Source organism: Suricata suricatta, chromosome 11 (assembly GCF_006229205.1).
Source record: "Suricata suricatta isolate VVHF042 chromosome 11, meerkat_22Aug2017_6uvM2_HiC, whole genome shotgun sequence".
NCBI classification, from domain to species: domain Eukaryota; kingdom Metazoa; phylum Chordata; class Mammalia; order Carnivora; family Herpestidae; genus Suricata; species Suricata suricatta.
In genome coordinates, this window is record NC_043710.1 from 108838808 (window position 1) to 108847490 (window position 8683).

At 59.4% G+C, this 8683-nt stretch overlaps 1 long non-coding RNA gene across 5 annotated transcripts in view; it reads left to right on the forward strand.

Moving 5' to 3' along the window:
• The window catches only part of LOC115271687, a 6952-nt gene extending 1125 nt beyond the window's left edge, over positions 1 to 5827 (forward strand). For 2 of the 5 annotated variants that reach the window (XR_003900062.1, XR_003900060.1), the window contains 4 exons: positions 1901 to 1973; positions 2343 to 2840; positions 3608 to 4326; positions 5402 to 5827. This is a non-coding gene — a long non-coding RNA (uncharacterized LOC115271687). The other 3 variants (XR_003900064.1, XR_003900061.1, XR_003900063.1) reach the window with 3 other exon arrangements.
• Positions 5828 to 8683: the final 2856 nt, after the last annotated feature.

The following is an 8683-nucleotide window of genomic DNA, read 5'->3' on the forward strand; positions in this document are numbered from 1 at the left end:
TCGCCCCTCCGCTCGGCTCCGCTCCCCAGCCTGAATAAGCATCGGGGCTCGCTGGCTGCCTCCTTCTGCCTTCATACCAGAGCCCGGAGAGGCCCCTGTCAAAATAAGAGCTCCCCCATCTCGCTCGCCTCCTCGCCCAACCCGGCTCCCCCAGCCTCCCAGTGGTCTGACTCGGTACGGCGCCCGGCCGGCAGGCTGGCGGGAGGCGGGGTGGGCCAGGGGCGGGGAGGGGGCTTCCTGGGGACCGGGCTCGAGACGCCCCAACGACATCCCGGGCTGGAGAGGGATTTGGCAAACCTACCCTCCTGTCTACACACACACACACACACACACACACACTGCTGGCTGGGTCCCCTCTTCACTGTACCCACCCACGTTCATTATGCACTGAGCATCTCTTTATTCATCTTTCCGAGTAGATCTTGAGGTCTTTGAGGACACAGACTGAGTTTTTTTCATCTCAGTCCTTAGCACAAAGTGGATGCTAAGAAAATGTGCAAGTTAAACCTTTGTCTTTGCAAAAGAACTCTCTCCTAATCTCAAAGTGCTGCGCGTGTGCACGCACACACACACACCTGAGACCCTATAGGATAGATGCAGTGACAAAGAAACTGTAAAGCACTTTTAAAAAGCATTTCACAAATGTTATTTCAGTGTTTGCCACAAGCCCGTGAGAAAAATGTTATGGCCCCATTACACGGTGAGGAAAGTGAGCCTCGCATTTAAGAACCTCCCCAGGGTTACTGAGCGAGAACGTGGGAAGCCCAGGTGTAGTATCCAGGCCACTTCCCCTACATCCCACTGCTCCCACCTACAATTATTGTCTAAGTCTCTTTTTTTTATTATTATTTCTTTTTGAGAGAGAGGGCAAGCAAGGGGGGGGTACAGAGACAGAGGGAGACACAGAATGTGAAGCAGGCTCCAAGCTCCAAGCCGTCAGCACAGAGCCCGATGCTGGACTCGAACTCGTGAGCCACGAGATCATGACCTGAGCCAAAGTCCGATGCTCACTGACTGAGCCACCCAGGTGCCCTGCTCCCACCTAAAAGTAATACCAACAAGTAAGGAGCATGGACTGCTTCAGAAAAAAGACCAGCAAGCCTATTTGTTCCTGGTATTTGGTTCCACTGCCCTTGCCCCTCCCCTTCGATTACAGGGTCCCCAGATAGCTCTCCCCTCACAGACCGCCTTCTCTCCCGTCTACCTGTTACATCCTTGCCCCACTCAGCTGAGTGCCCACTTATGTTTTGTTTCTCCTGTATATATGTCTGGTTGCCCCAAAAGAGGGAGGGCCCAGACCATGCTTCCTATGCCTCTATACTCCCCACAGCACTCAAACGCTGGGTTCGTAGCAGGGCTTTTGTAAACACTTATTTGGTGGATGGATGGTGCCAGCAGCTGGGCCCAGGGCAAGGTCTGAGGAAGCACAGGTGGAGATGGGGGACAAAGCCTGAAAAAAAGATAACATCATAACCCCTGTGTGTGCCTCACATCAGTTTACAAATCATTTTCAAGCACAGTATCGCTAGATCATGATTTGATCCAATCAGCAAAACTTCCCTAAGCGCCTAACTGCTGTACCAAACACACTGGGTTAGGGGCTGAATCATCGCAACCTCATGAGGTAGGTGCTCCCACTTAAAGGGAAAGCAGACTGAAGCCCGGAGAAACTGAGCTCCGGTGTCAAAGATCCTAGAGCCTTGGAAGTGAGGCTGCTTTCCTCTCCTCTCTCCAGGGTCCTCTCGATATATATGAGCCACAAGGCAAAAGGCCATTTCCCCAACAGTCTGCTTGTTAGAAGGAAAGGCCCACCCCGTTTATGTAGATCAGACTCCCGTTACATACATGACAAACCACATGGGCTTGTTATGATCCGTTTGGCACAATGCCCGGTTCACAGGAGGTCCAGAGAACCGTGTTTGGCGGAGTGAGTGAGAGCCGCGTTGGAAGAGGTCTGTGAAATGTGGTACACGGTGAGTTCACGCGTCTTCGGCGTGTCCTGCGGAGCGGCCGCGATCCAGTCCCCCCGCGGAGGCTCCGGGTCGGGACGCGGCGCTGAGCTCCGAGCCGCCCCGAGTTCTGGGCGGAACCCTGGAGGGAGCGTGGGGAGGAGAGGGGCGGGCGGCCCACTGCCGGGATCGAGCGGCGCCCTCTACTGGCGAACTCGGGGAACCGCCGGCTGTTCCCGGGGAATCTGTGTGTCACTGTGTCACGAGGAGTGTCACAGGTGTGTCAACGAGTGTCGGTGGAAGTGCCAGCACGGGCATAGGTGAGGGAGGGTGCCTGCTCGTGGAGCGGTGTGGGTGCGCCAGTGCCATGCGGGCCTGTCTCTGCAACCACAGAATGTACACACGCAACCCTATCGCGGAACACAATTTACTTTGCGGCTGGAGGCGGACGCAGAGCGAGGGGGCGGCGCCAGGGCTGCAGATTATCGAGGATCACTTCGTCAAGAGATTAGGACGAACGTCTCCTCCTGCTGAGACTCCTCACCAGCCCCAGACGAACGGGAGGAATTCAGGACTGAAGAACAGTTCTTGGGAAGAGAGTCTATCCCCTGAAGCAATGGACAACCCAAGAAAGGGTTAACGTTGAGCCCTACAGTGACTTCAATCATTGGCTCAGAGCACTGTCAATCGGAGTTCTGGGGCGGGGTTTTCGTGGCCGCCTTCAGACTGCCCAGGGCCCCTCACTTGCCCCTAGACCCCCACATCACTTCACTTCTGGGCTGCGCCCACACCCCTGTCTTGGTGGAGACACCTTCCTGGGCCTGGAGGAAGAGCGGATCCGAGTGTCCTGGCTTCCCTACTCCTTCCAGCTGCCTGGCTTCCTGATAGATGGTGATTATTATGTAATAGACCTGCTGGACAGAACGGTGCCAGCTCTCGGAACACTCTGCCCCTTCCTCGAAGCGTGCCCCAAGGCCTGGCACCAGACGCCCAGAGCCCGCTGCCCAGCTCTGCCGGCGCCCCCAGCATCACCTCCGTCCCGGGGCGGAGACCCCCGGGCCACCGTCCCCGGTGGACCTGGGGCCACGTCTTGGGATGGGGCGGGCGCCAGGCTGGGAGTCGGGCAGGCGCCCAGCAGGTCTCAGTGTCGGCCTGCAGAGTTGGGCTTTATCAGCGCCTCGCCAGGATCGTGGGACCCACCTGGCCCCTCGAACCTGAACTTGGAACTTGGGAGCCAACGGAGGTGGGGTTAGGGGGCGCAGGGGCCAGGGTGGAACGGGAAAGAAGTTTGGGAAAGGTGCGGGGGCAGGAAAAAGGAGGCAGGGAGAGGGGGCCGGCAGGGGCAGTGGGGGAGGGACTCTTATCCTGACAGGGCTCCCGCCTTCCCCGACTGGAGGGTTTGGAAAAACTGAGCAGGCAGCCAAGGCTTGGCTGGAAATCCTGCAGCCCACCCTCCTGGGGACACAAAGCTGGAGGGCGGAGGCAGGGCGGGGGAAGAGAGCACGACCCCGGGGAGGGCAGGGCCTCTTTTGGGGCTGGGGGCCCAGGGGCCAGGTCCCTGGGGAGGGGGTTCCTGGCGCTGTCTCCCTGCAGTCTATTCCCCCCCTTCTCCTCCACTCTCCCTCTCCTCTCCCCCTCTTCCCCCTCCCCGGCTCCAGTCTTGCAGATTGCGGGCAGACTTAACTCCTAGCGTGCCAGCCCGGTGGACTCGGAGGTGGTGACGCTGGAAAGGAGGGGACTCCGGACCCCACTCCCACCGCTGTTTAACACCTTGTGGCCCGGAACGCAGTCTCGGGATCCAGGCTGGTCAGAGCCCTGGAAGGCTGCCTGGTATTCGAGGAGAGAGACACAAAACCCGGCACCCTAGAGCTGCGGGACCTGGCCCATTCGGCTGCCAAGTCTTCACTGTCTACACTCCCGCCAGCCCGGTCCTCTGTGTCTCTGCCTCCACTCTTCGGCCACCCTGCCCCCACCGCCCGACCCACTAGTCGTTACAAAGGTCCCCGGCCGACAGAAGGCTCCGGCGAACCCGGAAGTCTGGCCTCTGCGGCTGCCCCAGCGCTCTCCGCATCCTCTGCGAGGCCCGGCGCGGGTGACCACAACCCACGCCTCCTTTGCCTCCAGGGGCCTCCTTCGCCTCTCGGTGGAGGCAGCTCCCCGACCGAGGCAGGGAATGTAGCCTCCGCCAGCTCCGGCTGGGACAAGGGCCGGAGTAACTGGAAACCCTGACGTGACCTCCACCCTAGCCCCTCTGACAGCACCCCCCTCCACCATCAGATTTGCCTTCCAAGGCGGCCCTGAAGGACTCCGCCCGAGGACAGCAGCCGGCCAGGCGGGAAGGGGTTAACGGAGCTCGCCGCCTGCGTGAGAGAGCCAGGTGAGGCGCCGCCCCGCCGGGCCCCCAGGTGCGCGTGGGTGGGGACGCGGGGGACCCCGGCCGGAGGCTGCTCTCTTGCCCCCTTGTGGCGAGATCCGGCCTAGCAGCAGCGGGCGGGGCCCCGCTCCGCGCGGGCGGGGCCGGGGGGGGGCAGGACTTCGGAGACAGTTGGAAGACTCCTCCCGCACGAAGAGCACTTCCGGAGGGGAAGAGAATCCTCTGGAGAGCCCGGGGCTGCGGGGACCTCCCACAGGCCCTGCCGCGTCCCCGCACGCCGCGGGCTGCCTCAGCCACTTCCCGATCTTGGCCCTGGGGACTCCGCTCGCCGGGCCCAGGTGCCCAGGGAACCCGGGGGGGGGGGGGGAAGGGCAGTGAAGACATGGGCTCTGTCTCAGCCTAATAGAGGGGGTCGATCGTGGCAAGCCGCTCCTCCTCACCTTTTTCTTCCTGTGCCCCCGGCCTCCCCAGAACTCCCATTCCCGCCGGACCCCAGCTTCCAAAGCTCCCACCAGCTCCCCGGCCACACCTCACCTCCCGCCCTCCAGCCAAGCGGCCCCCTGGGTATCTTATAAAAGAACCCACCCCTCCTGAGGGTTCTAGGTGCTCGCTCACAACCACTTCCCTTCATCCCTCTTGGCGCTGAGAGCCTTCCTCCCTCCCCCGCGGCCCTAGGTCACTGAAGGCTGCGTTCTTGCAGGTCCCTCCTTCTCTGCTGTCCCTTTCAGTTGCCTCGCTTCCCTCCCTCTCCCCATTTCCCATTATCCTCTAAGACTTCTTTGTGTGTGTGTTTGTTTTTGAGAGAGAGAGAGAGAGAGAGAGAGAAAGCACATGCAGGAAGGGGCAAGAGTTGCAGAGAGAAAACCCCAAGCAGGCTCCTAGCTCACTCTGAGTCCAGCTCGAGGCTCCATGATGACCTGAGCCGAAATGAAGAGTCGGCCGGCAGAGCCACCCCTGCGTCCCAAGAATTCCTTTCCCCACAGGCCATACACCCACACAGGGACCATTCTGTCCGCCTTTAAGGCTGTGACACCCGACTCAACATTTCCCTTTTCCTCCTGGAAACTTCTCCGACCAGCCCATCTACTTATTCAAAACCCATTTTTGAGGACCTACTATGCGCTGGGCACTGGATGAGATGACGCGTACCTGTGGAAGATCAAGACATGCGTCGCCCTCCGAGCCGGCAGTCTAGTTGGGGACAGATGAGTGAACAAACGATGTCAGTCCAGGGTCATGAAGCCTCGGAGCACCTCAGAGAGACACCCATCCTGGACTTGGGGGCCTGGAAAGTTCCCCGCTTAGGAGCCCCACCTGGGCTGAGAGGTGCTCTAGCCGGAGGTGAGGTTCCGCCCAGGTGGCCTAAAGACAACCGAATTCCAGCACCGGATCTCACCAGACCTTATGAGGGAGGAGGGGTTCTCTGAAGCTGCATTCCCAAACCATTTCTTTCTGTAAGATTTTTTCTGACTTTTTAAAAACTTTATTTTTTAAGAGCCCACAACCCCGACCGAGATCAAGAATCGCATTGTGCCGACTGAGTCAGACAGGTACCCCCCAAACAACCCATTTCTAATCTAGTCGCAAAAGAAAGAAAATGGGCTGAGAATCCGGAGGATGTGACCTTGGCCTAGTCACACCCAGTCTCTGGGCCTTAGTTTTTTCAAATGTAAATCAAGAGGGTTGGAGGAGTTTGCAAGCTCTTCTTTATCAGGAAGATAGCAATTAAACCTCAGGCTTGGCTAGTTGAGGGAGAAATGCTCTCACTCCGCTCTGGCGGGCTTGGGGAGGGCCCGCAGCCTTCAGAGGTCCCGGAGAGCCTGCCCCTAGCAGGGGCCCGGAGAGAGCGGCCTCCTGCCCCTCACCATACACATTGCCTGGCAGCTCTTTTTTCTTTTCCTTCAATGTTTCTTTATTTTATTTTAACAATGTTTATTCATTTTTTTAGACAGAGACAGATTGCGAGCTGGGGAGGGGCAGAGAGAGGGGGAGACAGAATCTCAAGCAGGCTCTGGGCCTTCGGCACAGAGCCCAACGTAGGACTAGAACTCACAGACCACGAGATCCCATGACCTGAGCCAAGTTCAGACACTTACCCGACTGAGCCACTGAAGTTGGCCCTATTTATTTTATCTTTGAGAGAGAGGAGAGAGAATCCAAAGCAGGCTCCACGCTAAGCGAGGTGTCTGACACAGGGCTCGAACTCACGAACCCATGAGACAGAGCATGACCTGAGCCGAGAACAAGAGCAGGCCCCTTAAACGACGGAGCCACGCAGGAGCCCTGGGGCCTGGCAGTTTCTGCCAGCAGCTGAAGGCAAGAGACTTTCTGCAGTGGTGCTGGGGGCGGGGACGGGGGACACACAGGAGGCACTTAGCTGCTGCATTGATTTGCTCCTGTATGTAGCAGAGCAGAGCTTCTGTTCTTAAGAGATAGAATGTTCACAGGTAAGGAAACTGAGGCCCAGGGTGGAAGGACTCGCCCCGCACCGCGTGGCTGGGGAGCAGTGGCGGAAGCGGTGCCCAGGCCTCCAGGCTCCCGGCCCAGACCCCTTCCACCACCGCTGTAGTGCCTGCTTCCAACTTTCCACTGGACTTCTTCCTGCTTCTGGCACGTTTCCCCGAGAGGCCATGGGGTCTGGGAAGGCAGGCTTGGCCTTCTTATCTGGACACCCTCAGGGCCTGGTGCCGAGGGCTCTGAGCACAGGGAGGGGTGCCCAGATGCCCCCAGACCCCTCCCCACCCACACTCATCATGACTTTCTTTACCGGCACGTGGCTCTCGGGCCCAGTGGGAAGATGGCGTCCCCGGGTTGTGGACAGACCCCTGAGCCAGCCGGTCTCCCAGTCCCAGCGGGGCCTAAAACCTGCTGTGTGACTTCAGGCAAGCTGGTGAACTTCCTGGGGCCTCATTTTCTCCATCTGTCAAGACCCATCCCCGATTCTAGCTGCTAGGGCGTTTGACCTTGAAGCCCCAGATGAGGAACTGTTTTCTCAAGACAGAACTCAGGTCAGGGAAGAAGTTTCACGTTCCAGTCCTTTTTGCAGAGTCCCTTAGCCTTGGGGACCCCGTCTGCTCTGTCTGCCGGGCCTGGGGTACCGCCCCACGGGGTGCCCCCACCCTGGCACCGTGCTGGACCCGCGGAAGCTGCAGGACGCGAAACCTGACTCTGTTCCGGGATCCCACCGCCCAGCTGACTGCCCCCAGCCGAAAACAGGTTTCGAAAAGGAATCCCAGCGCTTACTTGTGTCTCTCGAGGGCCATCTGATTCGTAACCCAGGCCGGCAGAGTTGAGGCTCCCTTCTCTCCTGCTCCGTCCCCGCAGCGGCTGCCGGTCTGTCTGCCTCTCTGTCCTCTGGCGTCCACAGCTCCCCTGCCTCGCGGCCGCCCCCCAGTCTCCGTAGCACAGGGACTGGCCAAGCCCCCGGGCTTCCTGGTTTTCCTGTCCTTTCACCCGATTGTCACTGCGTGGGCCAAGGCGAGGTTTCCAACGACACACAAGGGGTCAGCTTATCCTGGGGTGGGGGAGAGGGGAGGCACAGAGGGTGGGGACAGCCGATGACCGTCCTGTAGCAGCTCACACAGGCACCGGCCCTCCAGCAGCTGGTACGGGGGAGCCGGTGAAAACACAATAAACTGGACAGCGTGGCCTGATGTGATGAGCGCGTCCTCGGGAGGCGTGTGGAGGGAGGGGAGGCTGGCCTCGGGCCGGGGGGCCAGGGCTCGGGGAGCCGCGGCGAGAACATCAGCCGGCATCACAGCTCCTGGGGGGAAGGCGCCTCAACCAAGAACAGCTGCCGAGGTCGCGTTCCGGTTCTTTCTCCGGCTCAGCCAACAGCCCGGGCAAGTCGGCTCCCGTCACGCGCGTGGTCTCGCCCGCCTCCAGCAGCGGGGAGCTTACCGCCTCCCAAGGCAGCCAGTTCCTTTGTGAACACTTGTGGTTGTTTTTTAAGTTTATTTCTTTATTTTGAGAGAGAGAGCGAGCCGATAGGGGGGAGGCAGAGAGAATCCCAAGCAGGCTCCATGCCGTCAGCACAGAGCCTGGTGCAGGGCTCAGTCTCCTAAACCGCGACATCATGACTTGAGCCGAAGTGCTGAGTCAGACGTTTGCTTAACCGACCGAGCCACCGAGGTGCCCCTGTCTTTTCTCTTTTAATTACAGTTATTTTATTTATTTACAGAAGCTCTAGGCCCAACATGGGGCTGGAACTTAGGACCCTGAGATCAAAGGGCTTCATGCTCTACTGACTGAGCCCGCCAGGCGCCCCTATGAACGGGCACTTGTCTTTCCTTTGAGCTGAACTCCGTCTCCCAGTGGTCTGCACGTACTCGTCCACGCTGCGTCCTGGGGTCACCAGATG